The sequence below is a fragment of the Ovis canadensis genome, chromosome 23, assembly GCF_042477335.2.
Source record: "Ovis canadensis isolate MfBH-ARS-UI-01 breed Bighorn chromosome 23, ARS-UI_OviCan_v2, whole genome shotgun sequence".
Lineage (NCBI taxonomy): Eukaryota > Metazoa > Chordata > Mammalia > Artiodactyla > Bovidae > Ovis > Ovis canadensis.
Window position 1 is genome coordinate 66,246,221 of NC_091267.1, and position 22,964 is coordinate 66,269,184.

At 37.3% G+C, this 22,964-nt stretch overlaps 1 protein-coding gene across 1 annotated transcript in view; it reads left to right on the forward strand.

The window, feature by feature from the left end:
• DCC (DCC netrin 1 receptor) overlaps positions 1-22,964 on the forward strand; it is a 1,287,746-nt gene that overhangs the window by 916,911 nt on the left and 347,871 nt on the right. The window lies entirely within an intron of this gene.

Sequence of the window (22,964 nt, forward strand, 5' to 3'; positions counted from 1 at the left end):
CTTTTAGTAACTGTATCTGATGTTAGAACATCTCCAACCTGAATAAGCCCCAACTTCTATTATATATTCATGTAATGTGAATGTCAATTCTTCCCTCATTGATCTGTCATGAGGAAGTAGTAGTATACCATATGCAGTGGATCTAACTTAGTATCAGTAGTTACTACTTCATTCAGTGTAGAATTCCTTGCCGTATTTTGCAGATGCCTCTGATGAAGTCATAGTCTGTGATTTTGATCAGATTTACCTCTGTCAAATGAATTTATCTTTTGGAGCTAATGAAAAAATGTCTCTAGAAAATGGTTACCCTTTATATTTTTAGACACTAATTGCATGCAAATGAATGAAACAAATTTAAACTTAGAAGGAGGAAAACTAAGTGAATTAAAGGAGAAAAAATTAGCTAAAGGGAAATAACCAGAAATAGACATTACCCTAAAACTGACATTATTATTTACAACAACATTAACTGTTTTATAGCTGTGTTGTTCTTATTAAGAGATTGCCAAATCAAAGTCAAGTAGATTTTAACAATTCTTGCAGGTTGCCATTGAGTGAATCTTGGAGACCATATTGTAGTTTCTCTTGTTTAAATGACTCATTTTTATTAGACTTTCACCCTCTGTATATCTTTCCTCCAGGACAGCACATAGAAATTGATATAAGCTCTTTTCGCATGTGTATGCTCATATCCCATAAAAGTCTGCTTCAGCACAGGATAAATGTTTTCCTCTGAATGTGAATAAGGCATTACTGAATGACTCTGGATGCTATCTTTGAATATGAATTTATTACTTTCCTATAAAAGGGAATTCCTGGATTGCAAAATTGACTTTTCAACTGATGTGTGTGTATATGTATACACACACAAATATCATAGGCCGTACCCTTCTATACTCTGCAGTGTTTGCAGCAAGCAAATATTAACACTCCTGATTCTGTCCTCCTGAATTTATCTTTGTAGCATTGCACTACCAGAAAATTTAACTTGCTCATTAGCTTTTCAGAATGAACACAGCAGAGCAAAATACTGGAAACCTTCCTGCTCTCTCCCTTCCTCTCCCTATTATCTTCTTTCCTAGCTTTTAAGGAATTATAAATTATTTTTCTTAGATTGTTACCAAGAGGAAAATAACTGGGTGATCAAACACTGTTTTATCATCCCCAATATGTTGATACAGAGAAAAACACTAACCATATTCTATTTTGATATACTTTTCTTTAAAAGAAAAGCTCTCAAATATACTAATATTTGTTCCTAATGATTAACATTTCAGGGAAAAATGCTTGTTTAAAAAGAAACTTTGTAGTTGAAAAATTGGCATATTCTTTTTGACCAATAGAATTATGAATTTTATGGGATTTTTATTTAATATAGTAAGAAGAGTCATACTTTAAATTTTTATCTATATCATATCAGCAATTATGGAACTTTTGATTAACAGTCAATGAGGAAATGTCTTGGTGTTTGCACACAGCTGGCTAGGATTTCTGTACATAGAACTGAGAAGTGACTACAAGGTATGAGAGTTTCGTTTATAGATATTTGTTATGGTATGGCCATCTATAAGCCAACTGGACCAAAAATCATATTACAGGACATGCAAAAAAAAATGGTCCTAATGCACTGAGATAAAGGACCCAAGGAGTTTTTTGGTCCAGCATAGTAGATTGCTTTTTATAAAACTAACCATAAAACAGACTAGATTCCTTTTCTGTATGCCACCTGTGAACACATGTTATTTTGAAGGAACGGCTTGACCTATAGATATTATTTTTAGTTAATGGTTATGATTAGATGGTTATTTTTCTTATACTACTTTTTTTTAACAAGAAATAACATCTTCACTAGAAAAGATAAAATAGTGACTTACTGTATGTACTTTAAAGTGCAACTTTTTGTTAGCAAAATTTTCTTAAGATTTTATTTTGAAAACTATTATTAGAAGAAATAAATATTACAACTTAATTAATTGGTTGGTATATAATGTACAGCTTGTAGAATTCAAAGGGCTTATTAAGTTGGCACTTGACTGTTTTCCTTTATTTCAACACAGAAGTTCTCAGAATAAGACAATTTAGGGTATACTGAGATTCAAGGTATTCATGGTGTTTGGACTCTTTCAGTAGCTCTCTGAGATCTGAAAAGTCACTGTGTCTTGGTTTCATTTATTAATTTAATGTTACTCTACACTTAGTGTATATCGTGTGTGTGTGTGTGTGTGTGTGAAAATACAAAGCTAGGGGCCTAACTCAGTCTTCCCCTTCATGGAACTCACACTTTATTAAGAAAACATGGGAGAGAAAATTCAGCTTTCATCTAACCACGTTTAATCTGTTGTAACTCTTCAAAGCAGACATTTTATCTTCCTTGATAAGATGAGAGAGCTGGAGAGAATCTCTAAAATCTCTCATGGCTTCCAAACATCTCTGACTGTATTTTTACTTGTTATACCTTTTCTGAATCATTTTATCTTTACAGAATTGGAGAAAATGGCACAGGTGTATTGATTAACTCGAATGGCCAGGTATTTATCAGCTGAGCATGATGGGGTGATTACAAGGAAAGTGAAAGTGAAATCGCTCAGTCGTGTCCGACTCTTTGCAATCCCATGGACTGTAGTCTACCAGGCTTCTCTATCCATGGGATTTTCCAGGCAAGAGTACTGGAGTGGGTTGCCATTTCCTTCTCCAGGGGAGCTTCCTGACCCAGGGATCAAACCCAGGTCTCCTGCATTGCAGGCAGATGCTTTACCCTCTGAGCCACCAGGGAAGCAAGGAAAGAAGCACTAAATCCAAATAAGAAAAAAAAAATACTGTAAAACACCAGGCACGTATCATTGTGCACATTTAGAGTCTTCAAGCACAGAATTTAGATTTCTCTCATTATATCACCTTTACACCTCTCCACTGTTGAAATTCTTATCCTTCATCTATGTGGGTGTCATTTTGCCCACCCCTGAAAGGGTTACCCAGTTAGTCACTCAAAGTTCAATAGTATGTGATATAAACCACTACAACAGTAAAATATATGACCGGTTATCTTTTTTAATCTTAAGGCATTTCATTTCCCCATGTTTCAGCATAATTTGGCATGCTTTAATAACTTGAAAATTAGTTTAGCAATCATGAAATTCCCTTTACCCAGAAACTACCCAAAGGGAGAATTAAAATAGCAATTTCCAACTTCAGAAAGCAAACTGATCATTTTGGTCCCAGATGTTTTACTTTTAAAATGTGATTAATTAATTAATACTTTATTAACACAGGGGAATCTTAAGAATTGTATCATTGAATTAGCCTCAAAAGGCTGTGTTTCTCAATATGTGTCATGACAGGAGGGGGTTGGTTTGTTTTTCAATTTAAGATTTGACAGATTAAGAAATATTTCACTTAACTTTTTTTTATTGGGGTGAAGTTGATTTACAGTGTTGTGCTAGTTTCTGCTATGTGGCAGAGTGAACCAGCTGTACATGTACACACGTATTCAAGAAGGGTTTTGACTGAGGTGTGTTTCTTCTGTCATTGGGCTAGTGATAAAATCAACAGAAGTGACCACCCAGTAAAGAGCTGAGTGAGGCTTTTGCATTTGATTCCCAACTGGGATGTTCACTTGTGCGAAAATAAGGATAAGGGAATAAACTGGAAGAATGAAAATGGGCCAATTAAATTATGTTATTCTGTAGATCTTCTGTTTTAGGAGGAGGGTGTGTGTGTGTGTGTGTGTGTGAAATTGAGATTGTCTTTCCTTGGTTTTGCCGAGGGCGCTTGCATTCACACCGATTCCTGCTGTATCACAACCTCCCTAAAGCCGTTCTGTTTACACAGGTGTTCTAGAACCACTCCTATCATCTCACCATGATTGTAAATGTCAATCTCCCTCTTCTGTGTTGTGTAAAGGCCTTCAATCACTCATGAAAAAAAGCTATTTTGGTTTTTCTCTTTGAGTCATCCTAGATCCTTCAGAAGATACATTTTGGCCACTGAGTTATTTGGAGCCAGAACCCTGTGTCCTCCCCTCACAAATATAGTGAATTTCTGAAACAAATTTAATGTGGAGAAGAAGGAGTCATAGGAGACCTTTAGATGACCTTAGGTGACCTTTAGGTGATTGATTTCACATAAAGATAAGTTAGAAACTGGCATTACAATAATGTTTATACTCACAAACTTCATACTGAGATTTGTATTCAATCATAATACACAGAACATTTCTGTTGGACTATGGTGTGTTGAATTCATTTGAAGTAGATACAGATCTCTTGTATTTTTTTAGTTACTGATCCCTTCATTGATTCATTGTGTAACTGTTCTTTGAGCATAGATAAAGGCCAGAAACAATGGCTGAAAGTATTTGGGAACGAGCATAATGGTAGGAGCATAATTGTAAGGAAGGGAATGTTTCCCAATAGTTCTTAGTGTCTAGTCATTGTTGGTATTTGTTTGTTGGTTGGTTTCTTTTTTGTCTAAAATTTGTAGACTAGGCAAAAACCAGAGTATGGACACACATTTTTGTATTATGCTGAAAGGCAATATGGAATAATTCAGGAGACTCCCTCAAAAATAAAGTTGTGTTTGGTCTGTAATTTGTAAAGAACCTATATTCAGATATCCGCTATCCTACTTCCTCTTTTGAAAAAAATATAATTTTAAATTGTGGTAAAATATACATGGGCTTCCCAGGCAGTGCTAGTGGTAAGGAGTCTGCCTGCCAGTGCAGGAGACACAGAAGATGTGGGTTTGATCCTGGGGTCAGGAAGATCCCTTGGAGTAGGAATGGCAGGCCACTCTAGTATTTTTACCTGGTAAGTTCCTTGGGGAGAGGAGTCTGGTAGGCTACAGTCAATGGGGTTTCAAGGAGTTAGACACACGTATACACAAACTACAGATAAAATTTACCATTATAACCATTTAAAATACACCGTGTATAGGCATAAATACTTTCATATTGTTGCCCACCATTCATTTCCAGAACTCTTTTCATCTTCTCAGACTGAAACTCTGTACCCACTGTATAGCAATACTTCATTCTTCTTCTTACTCCAGGCCCTGGTAACCACTATTCTACTTTTTGTATCTTGACTTGTTTTATTTAAAGAAGTGAGGAAACCAATACACAGAAAAATTTATTATTGTCCTTTCAATTTATCTTACTAGAGAAATAAAAAAGTTAAAATTTTAAGTCTTCATTTTCACTGGGGAATGAAGGATTTAATGGCTTGTAGTGGTTAAGAATAGAGGCAGAAGCTTTAGCTGGTTGGAAAGAAACACCTCCCTTTCCATTATTGATACTGCTTTCAGCTTACTTCTCTTTCATAGTCTCACATTAATGAATTATTTTTAAAAATCTACTGATAAAGCCAACTCTCATAGTTAATAGTAAAGAACCAGAAATACATGCATGGGATTGTTCTGGAGTAACTCTGGGAAACATAATCTTGGTCATCAGCATCAGTTTTATATCCCATCATAATTTAGATCAGAGCCCTAGGTAGTAGCTAAATGGATCCTTTATTTTTGAACATTTGAAGTCAACAGTTTCCACCTTTTCTTACTGAAAACATGATAGATACATTATGAATGAGGATATTAAGACAGTAAAAACATTTATGTAACCAAATTTTAATAACATAAATGTATCATACCATTTAAATAAATTTTGCAAATAAGTCAAAGAAGAGGATACTCTTGAAATTCTAAGCAAATCTTTGTATCACACCATCACTCATTTTCTTAGGTACATATGGTACTTTTCCAAGCAATGATGTTTTTAGAAACTGTAAGAAAAATAAGTCCTCTATTGAAGATAAAAGGCTGTGAAAAGTGTTTGTTTAATTCTGCTTTGCCCAAATGATTTCTTTCTATGAAGCATTTTGTACTGAACATTATCTTTAAAACCTTTTTTATCTTTTATCATAACATCACGATATACACTCCAAGGGGCTTCCCAGGTGGCGCTAGTGGTAAAGAACCTGCCTGCCAATGTCGGAGACATGGGTTTGATCCCCGGATCAGGAAGATCCCCTGGAGGAGGAAATGGCCACCCATTCCAGTATTCTTGCCTGGAGAATCCCGTGGACAGAGGAGCCTGGAGGGCTATGATTCGTGGGGTTGCAAAGAGTCAGAAATGACTGAAGCAACCCAGCACATGTGCATGCGTTCTTTCCAAACAGAGCAATGCACTCTAAAAATCGAATAACCTTATTTCCTACATTCTTACCTGAATTAATTTGAAGTAAAAACAAAAAGTACTTGAAAGAAGAACAAATTATGAAAAGCTAGAAGTGAATCTAGAAACAGTCTTTATAACATGCCGATGTGCATAACTAAAGAACAGGGAATTAAGAACCATTGAAGACATTTATTACATGATTTGAATAAGAGCCAGGATTAAATCTTGATATCTTTATGAAATTTTATAATGTAAACAGAATAGAAAAGCATTTTCTAGAAGTTCTCTTCTTACTTCGGATACCTGAATACATCATTGTTTGCCGTTGTGCATTTTGAGGTTATTATATTTTTGCTGTTTCCTAGGTCTAGTCACTGCCCCTTAATGTACCTACATAAAGGCTTGTGCCAAAGAGTCTAAAATATGTACTAGAATACCATTCTCTTTGGAGTTCTAATCCCATTTTTATATCACCTTGTAATTTGTACTTCATCACACACATTTCTAATGGATCCAATTCTGATTGGGTCTCAAGGCAAAGCTCACTTTAGCCTTTCCATGAAGTTTAATGCGATTTCCCTCAAGTCATACATTTTTGAAAAGTGGTAGGTTTAATATTGGACTTAAATTAAATGAACCTAGGTTTAGTGATAAGATCTCTGATTTTAATTTAGTTCATAGAAGTTGCCCTTGTAGTTGGAATGGTTGATGAAGCAGAGGATAAGGACAGGTCTAGTCCTGCCAGTAGGTAAAAGCAGTTGCTAACTATGTGATTTGATTTTAGAGATCTTGGAACATTCAATTCACTAGTATAGCTTAAAGTATTGTTTATCTTAGAAAACAAATGTTGAAAAACAAATCTTTCATCTGAAAGGTTTAAGACATTAGCATGAGTATGGTAATTAACATTCTTGGCACATATTTGAGGAGCATCTAATTATAACCATAATAATAATAATAGTGATAAGGACAGTAACTAATTTTTCAGCAGGTGTTTTGTGCCAGACAGTATGCTAAGTAATTAAAGCCCTATTTACTCCTTATTATAACCCTATAAGGTAAGTATTATTTATTAGATTAATGATTAGAATATTAACTTTGAGCCAAGCTTATTGCTGGGAAAGCTACAATTAAGTCAGTCAAATGTCCTTCTAAATTACACATGGCAATATGATAGAGAGGAAGCTAATTTTAAATCAGATGGTCAGGAGTGGGCCTTTTAAGAAGATGACCCTTGAGCTGAGATGAGAATATCAAAAAGGACCAGTTTCGTCACCTTTAGAATAAATGATTCCAAGTAAAGCTAACAACTTGTAAAAATAAAGGCTTGAGAAAGCTTGTGTTCCAAATCACGTGTGCATGATCGTGAACTTGAAATAATAGCAGCATGCGTGGATTGTAGATCACGGGGTCAGGGCTAGATCACATGGTGTTTTACAGGGAATGGTAAACATTGGGATTCACTCTGTGGACGATGCAAAGGGTTTTGAAAGGGTAACAATCTCGCTCAACTTTTTAAAAGACACTGTTGGCTGCCATGGGGAAAATTGTTGGGGATAAGGTAGAGAGAAAGCCAGGACACCAGTTAGGACACAGTTCTGTGATCTAGTGTATATTTGACAATTGTCGCTGAAACCTAGGTGTCATTAGAGCAGAGGAAGAGAGAAGTGGAAAAAACCATATGTGTTACATCTGGAGCCGGGGAGGTTGGCTAGTGGGTTGGATTAAACACACACACACACACACACACACACAACACAGATAAAGAGAAGAATCAAGGATCGAGACTAGATCTTTGCTACTAAAAAAATGAATGAATTGTGGAGTTGTTTAATGAGATAAGAATGACTGGAGGAAAAAATTTGTTTAGAGGGAATAAACAGGTAGTTTTTGGACATGTTGAATTTAAGATTACTACTAGACATGTGATTAGACCCACTCCAATATTGTGGGCTTCCCAGGTGGTGCTAATGTAGTCTGCTTGCCAATGTAGGAGACACAAGAGACACAGGTTTGATCCCCGGATCAGGAAGATCCCTTTGAGGAGGGCATAGCAACCCATTCCTGTATTCTTGCCTGGAGAATCCCAGGGACAGAGGAGTCTAGGGGCCTGCAGTCCACAGGGTCATAAAGAGTTGGACACGACCAAAGCGACTTAACACATGCGCAGGAAGGGGTCATAGTTGGGAAAGCAGGGTCTAGGTCTTGAGACACTACACATTTAGAAATTAGATGAGAAGGAACAAGAGTGGTAGGATAAAGCAGAGGCCTAGTGTCACAGAGGTCAAGGGGGAAGATTAGAGGCTGCTAACTATGACATGCACTGAGGAAAGACAGAGCCGAATTAACAGCAGCAAAGTGACTGCTGTGGGAGGGCGCATGAAGATAGGAAGCTGGAGGGCAGTGTGGAGTGAACAGAGGATGTTCTTGACAAGTTTTGCTCTGAATTAGAGCAAAGAAATGGACAGTAACTTTAGGATATGGTAGACTTGAGGGACGTTTCATTGTTTATTTTTGAACGTGACGATGCTGCAACTTTAGGAAAGAATACAGTATAAAGGGTGTAGAAGAGAGAGTGGAATCTTGCAAGAGTGCAAACCTCTGAGTAAACAACACAGCAGAGGATCTGGCAGACAAGAGGAGGGAACAGATCCTTCAAGCTCGTTAAGATGAGCAGAGATGGAGGGAGTGGGTGTGGATACAGATGTGCCGATCAGTTTGTGCCTGAAAGATGAAGAGTGCGAGGAACGATCATCACCAGTGTGTAATGAAGTATTGAGGGTTTAAAGAGAGGGGAGAAGTTGGAAAAAGACCAATAGTTTTTTTAGCCAACTCATTGGAAAAGACCCTGAAGCTGGGAAAGATTGAAGGCAGGAGGAGAAGAGGGCGACAAAGGATGAGATGCTTGGATGGCATCACAGATGCAATGAACATAAACTTGGGCAGACTCCAGGAGGTGATGAGGGACAGGGAAGCCTGGCATGCTGCAGTCTTTGGGGTCGTGAAGAGTCAGATCTGACTTGGCAACTGAACAATAGCAAAAGTTATTTCAGATCATGGAAAAGGATCATAACATACATGAGTAGTGTGGACCGACCATTTGAGATGTGTCTCATGAATTTAAAGTGAAACAGGCCGACAAAATTGCGTTTGCTTTCCTTTCCATGGCTGGTTGTTTGGTTGCTGGCCAGGGGTAGGTATTTAGTGTTGTTTTATTCTGGTCGCAGTTTACCAGAAAAGAAGGGCTGCAGTTAACTGGTTTGGTAGGGGAGTGATTAAAAAGAAGACCCACAGAGTTGGAACTAATGAAAAAAATGGTTGGAGTGAGGGCATGATACATAAGGAGAAAAAGCGATAAGGTCATTGGATTGCATAATTTTCCTCGTTTTACCCAGGAGACCACGCATACTTTGAGAGACCAGGTAATGGGCTCCAGTGTCACACAGGGAGGCAGCAGCAGCACTGGGATTTGAACCCAGATTTAGGTTGTTGGTCATTTGGCCACACTGTCTCCAAACTCTAGGATTTTATGAGTTAAGTGATACAAAGCAGAATTCACAATAAGGTTTGTCTTTAAGTGCCGTAAGCTCTCAGTGGAATAGTTTCCAGGCAGAAGGTAAGTTCTAGATCAGCAGCTAGAAGATGGATTCAATTATCCAATGGAACTCTGAGGAAAGAGATGGAACTCATAGGAAGGGATGGGTATAGATGCTAAGGAAGGAGAGCTAAGGAGGGGATTTCAGCCACACACACACACACACACACACACACACACACACACAGAGACACAGACAGACACAGACACAGACACACACACACACACACACTTCTTGTCTTCCCAGTTTTTCCTGGAAGGAATCTACATTCTTCTGTATCTCCCAATGGTGTATTTCTCTCTGATGAGCTGAAAAAGCACCTCAGAGGAGCTGTAGTTTCTTAAGTGAACAAAGCTGATACCTCAACAAAATATGCAGTTCAATTCAGTCGCTCAGTCGTGTCCAGCTCTTTGCGACCCCATGGACTGTAGCACACCAGGCATCCCTGTTCATCACCAACTCCCGGAGTTCACCCAAACCCATGTCCGTTGAGTCAGTGATGCCATCCAACCATCTCGTCCTCTGTCGTCCCCTTCTTCTCCTAACTTCAATCTTTCCCAGCATCAGGGTCTTTTCCAATGAGTCAGTTCTTCTCATCAGGTAGCCAAAGTATTGGAATTTCAGCTTCAGCATCAGTCCTTCCAGTGACTATTCAGGACTGATTTCCTTTAGGATGGACTAGTTGGATCTCCTTGCAGTCCAAGAGACTCTCAAGACTCTTCTCCAACACCACAGTTCAAAAGCATCAATTCTTCAGCAATCAGCTTTCTTTATAGTTCAACTCTCACATCCATATAGACTACTAGAAAAACCATAGCTTTGACTAGACGGACTTTTGTTGGCACAGTAATGTCTCTGCTTTTTAATATGCTGGTTGGTCTAGGTTGGTCACAACTTTTCTTCTTTTCTTAACAAAATATTAAGCAATCTTAAAAACTTATGGTATTTTCCCATGTACTTCTGGTTTTTCCTCAATTCCAAGTTCTAGAATATATATTTTTATTGAAAGTTTGAAAGTGAAAAATTGAGATCACAGAGAAAGATTTTACCTTAGTCCTCAAGGTTTGTTGGCCGTAAAATAAAGCCTCTATTTGATCAGCAGCTGTGGTCTGGAACGATTAGGAAATATATGTTAGATTTAGAGAAAATGCAAACCAGAACACTAGGCATATATTTTATTAGAAAACACTGTTAATTTAAATAATAAACAAAACTAAACCAAGTGGTAGTAAATTAGATAACTATAGAGCAAATCTTGCCAGGTAATAGTGCCACAGTCTAAATAAAGTATTATTTTAAGATACAGCTGCTTTAGCAACCCAACCTAAATCTAATGTATCTTTCCCTTGAGATCATTTTAGTTTACTCTCATTAAAAAATAAAACAAAAAACCTCTAACATTATGGAGTTGGAACGTATACTCCCAATAACACTCAACACTGAAAGCTACTTATTTAATTTATTATATTGCTCTTTCACATAGAAAGTGGTAGCCTTCATTGATTTGCCAGAACTGCTGAAAACATCACCGAGTCCACTGGCAAACTATGTGAAACTGGCAAAATCTAAGAGTATCATCTTCATGATTCCTGAACATTTTATAAAAAGTATGCTACATATTGAATATAAATGGATTTTTCAAATACGTTGAAGTATGTATGTAATGGTAGGTTAAAAAGTATTGAAGAACAATTTGGTATTTTCAGAAAATTAACTTCAGATCAAATTGCATATCTAATCTTAATGGAACTGGGAGAAATTACTTGTGTCTACTACAAATAACTTTGTTCCAAGGTAAATGATAAGAAATTTTGTAGGATTTTTCTGTGTAGTAGCTCAAGTTCCTTCCACCTAAACATTTCTCACCTTTTGGTGCAATCTATTTGACAGACCATTTTGTGTTTTAGCTGAGGCAGTAGCTACTAACTAGATCATTGTGTATTTTATTTTTACATGGATAAAGTTGAAGAGAGACACACAAAAGGAATTTCTATGTGAAATGTCTTGTACTGACTATGAACAATAACATCCTTTAAAACCATGAAGCTGACCATAGATTTTTATCTTTTATGCTTAGATGAATCGTGTTGCAAAGAATATATGTGCATATCCATAGCAGTAGTATCAGTATCTAATTCTCCATAGATGTCTATATTTCAACATTTATTTCCAAGTTGAGTTTCTTTTTTGTACTCAAAAAAAAAAGAAAAGAAATCTGTGTTTCATTTGAATGCTTATCAAATCAAATTGAAATCAAGTATCATGATACTAATAGGAAACATTGTAAGTCAACAAATCTCCAAATGGTCTCTTAATTTAGAAATTTTATTAGAGAAAAGGCAAGGAAGAACCTCAAGGTTATGTCCATTAAAATCTTGAGGGAATTCTTTCCTGTGCCTATTCATTTATATCTTCATTTATTCATTTGTTGGTTGAATAATAAATATTCATTGAGTAAATGCCACGTGACAGACACTAGCTAAACACTTCAGCTCTGCTAGTTTAATAAGATGCTTCTATGCTTATCAGTCAGGAATCTCAACACCTCCATGAATGGCAGCGATGAATGAGAATCTGACAAATGACTGACAACATCTGAGACTGAATAGATGTTGTGTCCTCATGGAAGAAATTGACTTCTCTACCTGTGTTAAAGGGAGCAGCAACTTCCCTGGCAGTCAGTGATTAAGACTGAGCTCCCAATGCAAGGGGCCTGGGTTCGATCCCTAGTCAGATCACATATGAACCAAGATCACACGGCATGTGGCGTGGCCTAAAGAGAAAAAGGGAGCAGTGCTTGTCCCTGCATATTGATTAGAGGTTGTTGAAGCATTTTCTGACCATACTTAGTTTTGATATAGTCAAAGAGCTGTTCTTGGCATATGAGATGCTGGGTCTAGAAAGCTGACCCTCAGTTACATGCATGCATGCTCAGTCGGGTCCAGCTCTTTGTGACCCCATGGATTGTGGCACTTCTGTCTGTGAGATTTTCCAGGCAAGAATACTGGAGTGGGTTCCTTCTCCAGGGGATTGTTTGAACCCAGGGACTCAACCCACGTGTACTGCAGCTCCTGCATTGGCAGGCAGATTCTTTTGCCACTGAGCCACCCAGGAAGCTCAGCTGCAGGTGGGACTGAGTCTGCGCATTGTCCTGCTGTCCTGGAACTGAACCTGGGTGTGGCTGAATCAGTGCGTGGAGGCTATCAGCTTGGAGAAGGGAGCTGAAGTGCTTAGACTTTAAGGAGAGTGAATGAATGCTAAGTCGTTTCAGTCATGTCCAATTCTTTGCAACTCAATGGGCTGTAGCCTGCCAGGCTCCTCTGTGCATGGGATTCTCTAGGCAACGATAGTGGAGTGAGTTGCTGTGCCCTTCTCCAGGAGATTTTCCCAATGCAGGGATCAAACCAGCATCTTCATGTCTTAGGTCTGCTACCATGGCAGGCAGGTTCTTTACCACGAGTGCCACCTGGGACCCCTTTAAGGAGCATAGAAATCCCTTAGGGTAGGTACTTGTTTAAAATGCAAAAACCCTTCCCCTCACCCTGCAACACACAAACTTCTGATTCAGTAGACCTCCTGTCAAGGAAGCTTGTGTTTTCTGATCAAATGGGGATGATCTACAGATCCCATTATAATAGCATCTAATTCAATCAGTCGTTTCAAACTCTTTAATACAATCCATTTCCAAGATTCACTTTTAAAAACAAAATTTTGAGTAGCATCTTGGTATGGCATGCAAAGGCAAAATGAGAGATGCTGTCATTGGTCTTTCTGGGATGAGGGCAGGGGTGTGCTGGAGCCTGCTTATTTATACTGGTCGCCAAGATCCACTGTTAATTTTCTAAGGAGTTTTATGATCCCATTGTTAAACACAAAAATTATTTGAATTATATAAACTTAGGATTAAATAATTCCTGATTTAAAAAGGTAAAATTTGAAACCTATCACTTCTTCATTACTTTCCTACATTTTATCTGTGCCTTGGGGTAATTCACATTCAATTTGCACACTGGAACTAATGTAAAATGGTGTGCTTTGTACATCTCTTCTCAGTTCTGCTATCAGTGATGTCACATTGGTGACTTGAAATTTCCCTTGTTAGCAGAAATCAGCTAAAACCAAGCGTGAAGCCTTTTTTCCAAGAAAGCTAAATTTTGAACATGTATTAGTACCCCGCGGATTCCCTGGTGTCTCAGTGGTAAAGAATCCACCTGCCAATGCAGGAGTATGACAAGGTTGTATATTGTCACCCTGCTTATTTAACTTATATGCAGAGTACATCATATAAGATGTTGGGCTGGATGAATCACAAGCTGGAATCAAGATTGCTGGAAGAATATCAACAACCTCAGATATGCATATGATAACACTCTAATGGCAAAAAGTGAAGAGGAACTAAAGAGCCCCTTGATGAGGATGAAAGATGAGAGTGTAAAACCTGGCCTAAAATTCAGCATTCAAAAAACAAAGATCATGGCATCTGGTTCCATCATTTCATGGCAAATAAAATGGGAAAAAGTGGAAGCAATAACATTTTATTTTCTTTGGTTCCAAAATCACCGCAGATGGTGACACTTGCTTCTTGGAAGAAAAAATATGACAAACCTAGACAGAGTATTAAAAAGCAGAGCTATCCCTTTGCCAGCAAAGGTTCGTATAGTCAAAGCTATGATTTTTGCAGTAGTCATGTACAGATGTGAGAATTCCATCCATAAAGAAGGCTGAGCGCTGAAGAATTGATGGTTTTGAACTGTGATATTGGAGAAGACTCTTGAGTGTCCCTTGGACAGCAAGGAGATCCAACCAGTCCATCCTAAAGGAAATCAGTCCTGAATATTCATTGGGAGGACTGATGCTAAAGCTGAAACTCCAATACTTTGGCCACCTGATGCAAAGAACTGATTCACTTGAAAAGACCCTCATGCTGGGAAAGATTGAAGGTGTGACAAGAAGGGGACGGCAGAAGATGAGATGGTTGGATGGCATCACCGACTCAACGGACATGAGTTTCAGTAAACTCCGGGAGTTGGTGATGGACAGGGCAGCCTGGCGTGCTGCAGTCCATGGGGTTGCAAAGTGTCAAACATGAATGAATGACTGAACTGAACTGATGGCTGATTCATGTTATTGTATGGCAGAGGCCAGCACAACACTGAAAAGTATTTATCCTTCAATTAAAAAATAAAAACATACAAATAAGCTAGAAAAAAATCTCCACTTAAAATTACAAAATATTTTAAAATTCTATATACAGAAATTCAGTTTTGAAGAAAAAAATCTCCACTTAAAATTACAAAATACTTTAAAATTCTATAGACAGAAATTCAGTTTTGAACATCAGATGAAAAGTTGATTTCAATCAATCATTATATGATTTCTCTCTATAATTGCTAGTAAATACCTTGACTTTTAGAAATGTCTACACAGGTGCAGTCAGGTCACTTGAGGTCTACTTTGCCTTATGGTGTTTGTTAAACTTTTTATTCTATTCTTAAATGAGTATACCTTTATCTGAAAGTGTTTGCTAGACTCCTGATTTTATATTTTAGAATTGATTTCCCCCTCATGCTGAGGAGGACATGAATGTCAAGAACTTGACTCTCCAGTACTCTTTGACAGAGTGACACACACACACAGGAGTCAGATGATATCAATAGGAAAGCATACTTATTCTCTGACATGTGTGTCTTGTGGGAAACTGACATTGATGGGAAGTGATGCTCTATAGCCAAAAGGAGGAATATCTCTCATGCTGTCAAATTTGATTTGGTTCAAACTAAGTAAACACTTTTGTCATGATGCTCTTCTTAAGAAATATACTTCTGAATATGTCCTTAGCTTTTTGGTTGAGTCATAATGACTATAAAGTCTATAAAATAGTTCCTGTCATAATAAGTAAATGATACAAGAAATAGCTATCAGTATCTGTACCTGTGAAATGGACTATGAAGTCGGTACTTCAGCAGTGCAGGACATCCTGTTTTTTTAAACTAATTCCAGCAATGAGCATTCATTTGCCTGACTTTGCAGAGAATTGGGACAAGTGGTATAACTGGTTTTGAAGAGGCTCTTTTCTTTAATGAACTTGAGACTTATTTCATTACTAAATGTTATATTTGAAAGACTGACTTAATGTGTGAGTATTAATGGAATCCAAACTTTTAAATACTCGAGTCTTACATACATTCTATTTAATCCTGATAATGTTAGATGGGCTTTCCAATGTGAAAAAAATTAAATTTGTTCCATTTTCTCTAACCTGTAGAATATGGTGTCACATACACGATGACAAAACAGAATCATCAAGAGTTTAATCATGAAACTGGAATTTAAATTTTATCGATTCACAAACAAGGGGCTGGTTCTCCAATCATTCATCTGACAATTGAGTCCCCTGTATAAAACGTTCTTCTAGCTCATAACTGAACTCTTTTGAGGACAGTGAACTTTTTTCTCTCTTAAGCAACCATTTTTGTCACATGTAAGTCTAACTTCAGAAATTTATATTTGAAATGAATTGCCCTCTCTCTCTCTGTAACACCCATTCACTTGTCATAATTATTTCCCCTGGGACTATAGGGAACAAATCTAGTGAGTCTAGGGGCTTTCTCTTATGGCACTATTCCAAATGTTTGAAGAAGTCAGTCAAGCCCTCCTTTGCTCCACAATATTTATTCTCCATGTTAAACATCCTTAGTTTCTATAAATATTTGTCATTGGCTTGTCAGCTCCTGACTTGATATGCCATCCTCTTCTGCATAGTTTGCAGATGCCTTTTGCTTATTAAACATCCCTTTAAGGTACCTTCCTCATCTTAAATATTACATCATTGTTTGTATAGTATACAGTCACATTGATGTTGTGGGTGGTCACATCGTGTGGATTCATTAAAAGTGATTCTTCACTAAAACACCTTGAAGTATCTCATGAATAATGCTTACAGACCACATCTTCTTCACTCTGTTCATGTCAGCCTTTGTCTGATTTACATGCAAGACTTCTTTATTTGTCTTTATCACATTTTGTCTCAGATGATTGTAACAACCTTTCAGGGTCCCGTGGAATCATTATACACTTATTCAACATCAGGGAACAAAGATTGGTTGCATACTTGGTACATGTTAGGCGATGTGTAAGATGCTGAATCTGTGGTCTAGTTATTCTATACATCCCCAATTTCACTTGGTTCCTTTTATTTTTTTTTTCATTTTTTTAATATAAATTTATTTATTTTAATTGGAGGCTAATTACTTTACAATATTGTATTGGTTTTGCCATACATCGACATGAATCTGCCACGTGTGTACCCGTGTTCCCCATCCTGAACGCCCCCTCCCAGCTCCCTCCCCATACTGTCCCTCTGGGTCATCCCAGTGCACCAGCCCCGAGCATCCTGTATCATGCATCGAACCTGGACTGGCGATCCGTTTCACATATAATATACATCTTTCAATGCCATTCTCCCAAATCATCCCACCTTCGCCCTCTCCCATAGAGTCCAAACTTGGCTTCCTTATTCCCAGTAATTCTTTCTCCCCCTTTAATTTGTCTTCAAGCCTGGACCATATTTTGTTTCTTCCCCTTGAAGAAGCTTTCATTAAAAACCTTCAGTTCTAAAACCATCCTAAGTGACAATTCTTTCCTTTCAGATCTGTACTGCGTTCACTCTCAGTGAACTGACTGACCTCAGAAATACTTTCCCTTCATTCATTTTGCTCCATTTATCATTTTCCCCTTTATCTCATTCTTACTTTAAAACTAGGCCTTGTGTTTGATTATGTAACTCATCATATTCACCACTCTCAAAATTATTTCTGTTATGTTTTGTTTTGCTTTAATACTAAGTTATTTATCTCTTATTACTCCTCTGAATTCTCTTGCCTATTCCTAAGTCAGAGTGTTATGGGAGAAAATTCTACAATTGGCTGAAATACCTAGATCTTAAGGACCCTAAACAAGTCACTCATCCTTTTCTCCTGTTGACAATTCCAGTTCTTCCCATACAGTCATCATATCAGTTATGAATCTAACACTTTAGTTTTACCTAGAGTTCTCTGTCTCATACACAAAAGTGATTCAGAAATCTGTTCTGCTTTACAACAAAATCCACATTTTTTTGCCTGTATTCAAAAGGTCAGTTAATATGCAGGGCTCCCTTGACCTAGCACTGTTTCATCAAAGCTAAAATTATATCAAGAAATGATTTTTCTATACATTTTTTAAAAGTAATTGAAGCTGATTCATTTGGGTAATTATTATAGGTCCTTATTTCATCTCATTTCCTGTAGTCTAAGGGTCAATACGTTTATCATAATCTTATTCAAAGCCACACAAAAGGAACTGATAAAAAGAAAAATTGTTCTCTTGCTTGACTTCCTGGTTTCCCTACTGAAATGTATCTGGTTTTACTTAAAACCCTCTTGAATTATTATTGGCACCAAACATGTGAACTGTTGCTTATAATTTCATGATTGGTATAATACTCTTTTACATGGAATAATTCAAAAGTCAGTACAAAAGCAAGATTACAAAAAAGAAGTAACTTTTTTTTTTTTTTAACATTCTTTCCACTCTCAAGATGTACTGGTCAGTCATGGGTTTTGTTTTTGTTTGTTTGCTTGTTTTGCTTCCCAGAGTCACACAAAACCTGGCCAAGAGTGAAAGTGAAAGTCACTCAGTCGTGTCCGAAATGTACCACAAAAAATCATAGATGTAACCTACAGAAAGCCGTCCTTCTTTTAAACAGAAACTTAATGATCTGTTTGGAATACGACAAATATTTGAAAGATGTCAAATATTTTGAACGTGTCAAATATTTACTTTAGAGATAAAATCATCCAAGCTCCCTATTTTAATAACTATATAAAATATACATATGTCTAAATTCCTCAGCTACTTAGTTAAAGACCTGGAATGCAAACCTCAGTTGTCGATGTCTACCTAAACTAATACTTACTCTGTTCTGTATGGAAAGAAATTCTCATAGAATTGATAATGCCTTTTAATACCTGAATCTCTTGAAAAAATAATAGTTTGGATGACTTTCCTAAAGCTGAAGCTTTTGATAATCATATGGTCTGTCCTTCTCTCCTTCCTTATAAATATATTCATCTTATTACTTAGACAAGACAAATATGTGTGACAAAAAGAGAGTCACATCATTTTTCTTCAACAAATCTCATAAGTGTGTAGAAGAGTGCCCTCTAGATAGCCAATTTCCATCCTTTTCATTCTCACATTAATGATGTCATTTTAAGTTTTTGGATGCGCAGTATCAAATGATGTTCTTTCGAGTGACTTCATGACACAGAAGGTGCATTGTGTAAGGAATATCAAATAGAGGTTCTCAGGTGTTTTTCCATTTAAAATGCAATGGAAGAAATGCAATTACTATTTATTATTTAGTTACCTAATGCCTGCCCATCATGTCTTTTGAATTTGGCTCACTAGCTTATAATTAAAGGAATAATCCCTGCTGGATGTGGGTACAGATTCATATTATTTCTGTGAAAGCCTGTCTGCTGTCTCACTTTAATGAAAATTTAAACCTCTTAGAGTGGCATGTGGAATCTAGAATTATTTTTCTTTTGTCTGAATAGAATTGCAAGGGAAAGAACTCCTAGAAAAGGGAATCCCTTCTTCTTTTCATACTTTCAAGCATTTGTTTTCCTTTCTTGAAGGCATAGGTGAGAAAAATATGGAAATATTTATATGAAGATCATAGATCAGTAAAACAGAAACAAAACCTCTGGACTGCTCCTAGATTATTATTTTTTTAATTTTATTATCAAATTTTTTTAAAAAAAATTGTAGTATAATATACATAAGTTGATGCTTTTGAACTGTGCTGTTGGAGAAGACTCTTGAGAGTCCCTTGGACTGCAAGGAGATCCAACCAGTCCATTCTAAAGGAGATCAGGCCTGGGTGTTCATTGGAATTACTGATGCTAAAGCTGAAACTCTGGTACTTTAGCTACCTTATGCAAAAAGTTGACTCATTGGAAAAGACTCTGATGCTGGGAGGGATTGGAGGCAAGAGGAGAAAGGGACAACAGAGGATGAGATGGCTGAATGGTATCACCGACTCAATGGAAATGAGTTTGAGTGAACTCTGGGAGATGGTGATAGACAGGGAGGCCTGGCGTGCTGTGATTCATGGGGTCACAAAGAGTCGGACACTACTGAGTGACTTGACTTTCACTTTTCACTTTCATGCATTGAAGAAGGCAATGGCAACCCACTCCAGTGTTCTTGCCTGGAGAATCCCAGGGATGGGGGAGCCTGGTGGGCTGATGTCTATGGGGTCATACAGATTCAGACATGACTGAAGTGACTTAGCAGCAGCAGCAGCATTATTGTGCAGCCATCACAAATATCTATCTCCAGAATTCTTTCATTATCCCAAACAGACTCTATATTCATTAACTCCCGCTTCCTGTCTCCCGTTAAGCTCTGCTAACCACTATTCTAATGCTTTGTTTCCATGAATTTGCCTATTCCTGATACCTCGTTTAAGTGTGATCCTGCAACATTTGCCCTTTTGTATCTGCCTTATTCCACTTAGCATAATGCTCTTGAGATTAATTCATATCGTTTTGTTGTCACAGTAGCTTGTTCCTTTGTATCTCTAAGTATAATTCTGTTACATAGATGTACCAAAGGTGTTTATCCATCCTCTCGTTGTTGGTTATAGGGTTGTTTCCAGGTTACGACTACTATAACATTCTTAAGTATTTCATTGACATAAACTTCTTTTACGTGAGTATTCAGAAGTAGAACTACAGGTTCAGAATTTATATATATGTGTGTTACTTGATTAAAAACAGTTTTTGAAAATAGATTTGCCAATTTGAATTCCCACCAGCAATGAATGGAAGTTTCAGTTGTCTAGTCTTAACCAACATGTGCATTGTGAGACTTGTTAATTTTAGCAATCTACTGGGTATAGTAGAATCATGTCTTATTGTGGCTTAGATTTGTATTTCTCTGATAACTAAAGATGTTGAGCATCTTTTGATGTTTGTTGGCCATTTGAGCATTTTTCCCATTTACTTAAGCAGAGTTGTTAAATCTGTTACATTATTGATTTGTTGAACTTCTTTAACATTCTGGAAATGATTCGTTTTCAGATTTTTGAATTGGGAACATTTTCTCCAAATATGAGGCTTGCCTTTTCAGTTTTTCATTGTAGTCTTTTGATAAGTAGATGTTTTTAATTATGATGAAGTTTTAATAATTTCAGTTTTAATAATTTGTTTGACCTGTCTAAAAAAGCTTTGTTTACCCCAATGTATAAAGATAGTCTTTAATGTTTTACCAGTTTTTACCTTAAGGTCTGTGATCCATTTGAATTAATTTTTGTGTGTAGATTAAGGAAGAGGCCAAGCTTCTTTCCTTCTTCTTTATTTAAGGATATGGTTTTATTGGCACTATTTGTTAAAAGGCTTCTCTTTATTCATTGGATTATTAATGTTTAGTGCCTTTGTTGAAAAACAAAGATGCACGTCTGTGTCTATTTCTGAACCTGTTGTGTTTCATGGATCTGTGTATATCCCTTTGCTGATACCGTATTGTTTTAGTCACTGTACCCTTAGAGCTCGTCTTGAAATTGGACAGTGTAAGTCCTCCTGAGTTGTGGTCCTGCTTCTTCAAGACAGGTCATTATTTCTTATCTTCCTTTTTAGATGATTGTTCTCCACAAAGAACATGTCATCTTAGTAGAGAAGTAGTCTAGATTCTCTTGCAAATCTATATTATATTGAAAAGTGAAAGTCACTCAGTTGTGTCTGACTCTTTGTGACCCCACAGTCCATGGAATTCTCCAGGCCAGAATACTGGAGTGGGTAGCCTTTCCCTTCTCCAGAGGATCTCCCCGACCCAGAAATCAAACCAGGGTCTCCTGCATTGCAGGAAGATTCTTTACCAACTGAACTATGAGGGAAGTCCCTCTATTAGATTATGCTTCATAATTAAATCAGGCAGGGCCATAAAATAACTTTTTGCCAAATATGTGTATATGTGGATGAGTGAGATACACAGCAAAACAAGGGCAAATGTTTTTGGTGCCGTTTATCCCTTTTCTTTCATCAAGAGGCTTTTTAGTTCCTCTTCACTTTCTGCCATAAGGGTGGTATCATCTGCGTATCTGAGATTATTGATATTTCTCCCAGAAAACTTGATTCCAGCTTGTGCTTCTTCCAGTCCAGCATTTCTCATGATGTACTCTGCATATAAGTTAAATAAGCAGGGTGACAATATACAGCCTTGACACACTCCTTTCCCTATTTGGAACCAGTCTGTTGTTCCATGTCCAGTTCTAACTGTTGCTTCCTGACCTGCATACAGATTTCTCAAGAGGCAGGTCAGGTGGTCTGGTATGCCCATCTCTTTCAGAATTTTTCACAGTTTATTGTGATCCACACAGTCAAAGGCTTTGACATAGTCAATAAAGCAGAAATAGATGTTTTTCTGGAACTCTCTTGCTTTTTCGATGATCCAGCAGATGTTGGCAATTTGATCTCTGGTTCCTCTGCCTTTTCTAAAACCAGCTTGAACATCTGGAAGTTCACGGTTCACATGTTGCTGAAGCCTGGCTTGGAGAATTTTGAGCATTATTTTACTAGCGTGTGAGATGAGTGCAATTGTGTGATAGTTTGAGCATTCTTTGGCATTGCCTTTCTTTGGGATTGGAATGAAAACTGACCTTTTCCAGTCCTGTGGCCACTGCTGAGTTTTCCAAATTTGTTGGCATATTGAGTGTAGCACTTTCACAGCATCATCTTTCAGGATTTGAAATAGCTCAGCTGGAATTCCATCATCTGCACTAGCTTTGTTCGTAGTGATGCTTTCTAAGGCCCACTTGACTTCACATTCCAAGATGTCTGGCTCTAGGTGAGTGATCACACCATTGTGATTATCTTGGTCGTGAAAGTGTAGAGTGAAAAAGTTGGCTTAAAGCTCAATATTCAGAAAACGAAGATCATGGCATCTGGTCCCATCACTTCATGGGAAATAAATGAGGAAACAGAGGAAACAGTGTCAGACTTTATTTTGGGGGGCTCCAAAATCACTGCAGATGGTGACTGCAGCCATGAAATTGAAAGACACTGACTCCTTTGAAGAAAAGTTATGACCAACCTAGACAGCATATTCAAAAGCAGAGACATTACTTTGCCAACAAACGTCCGTCTAGTCAA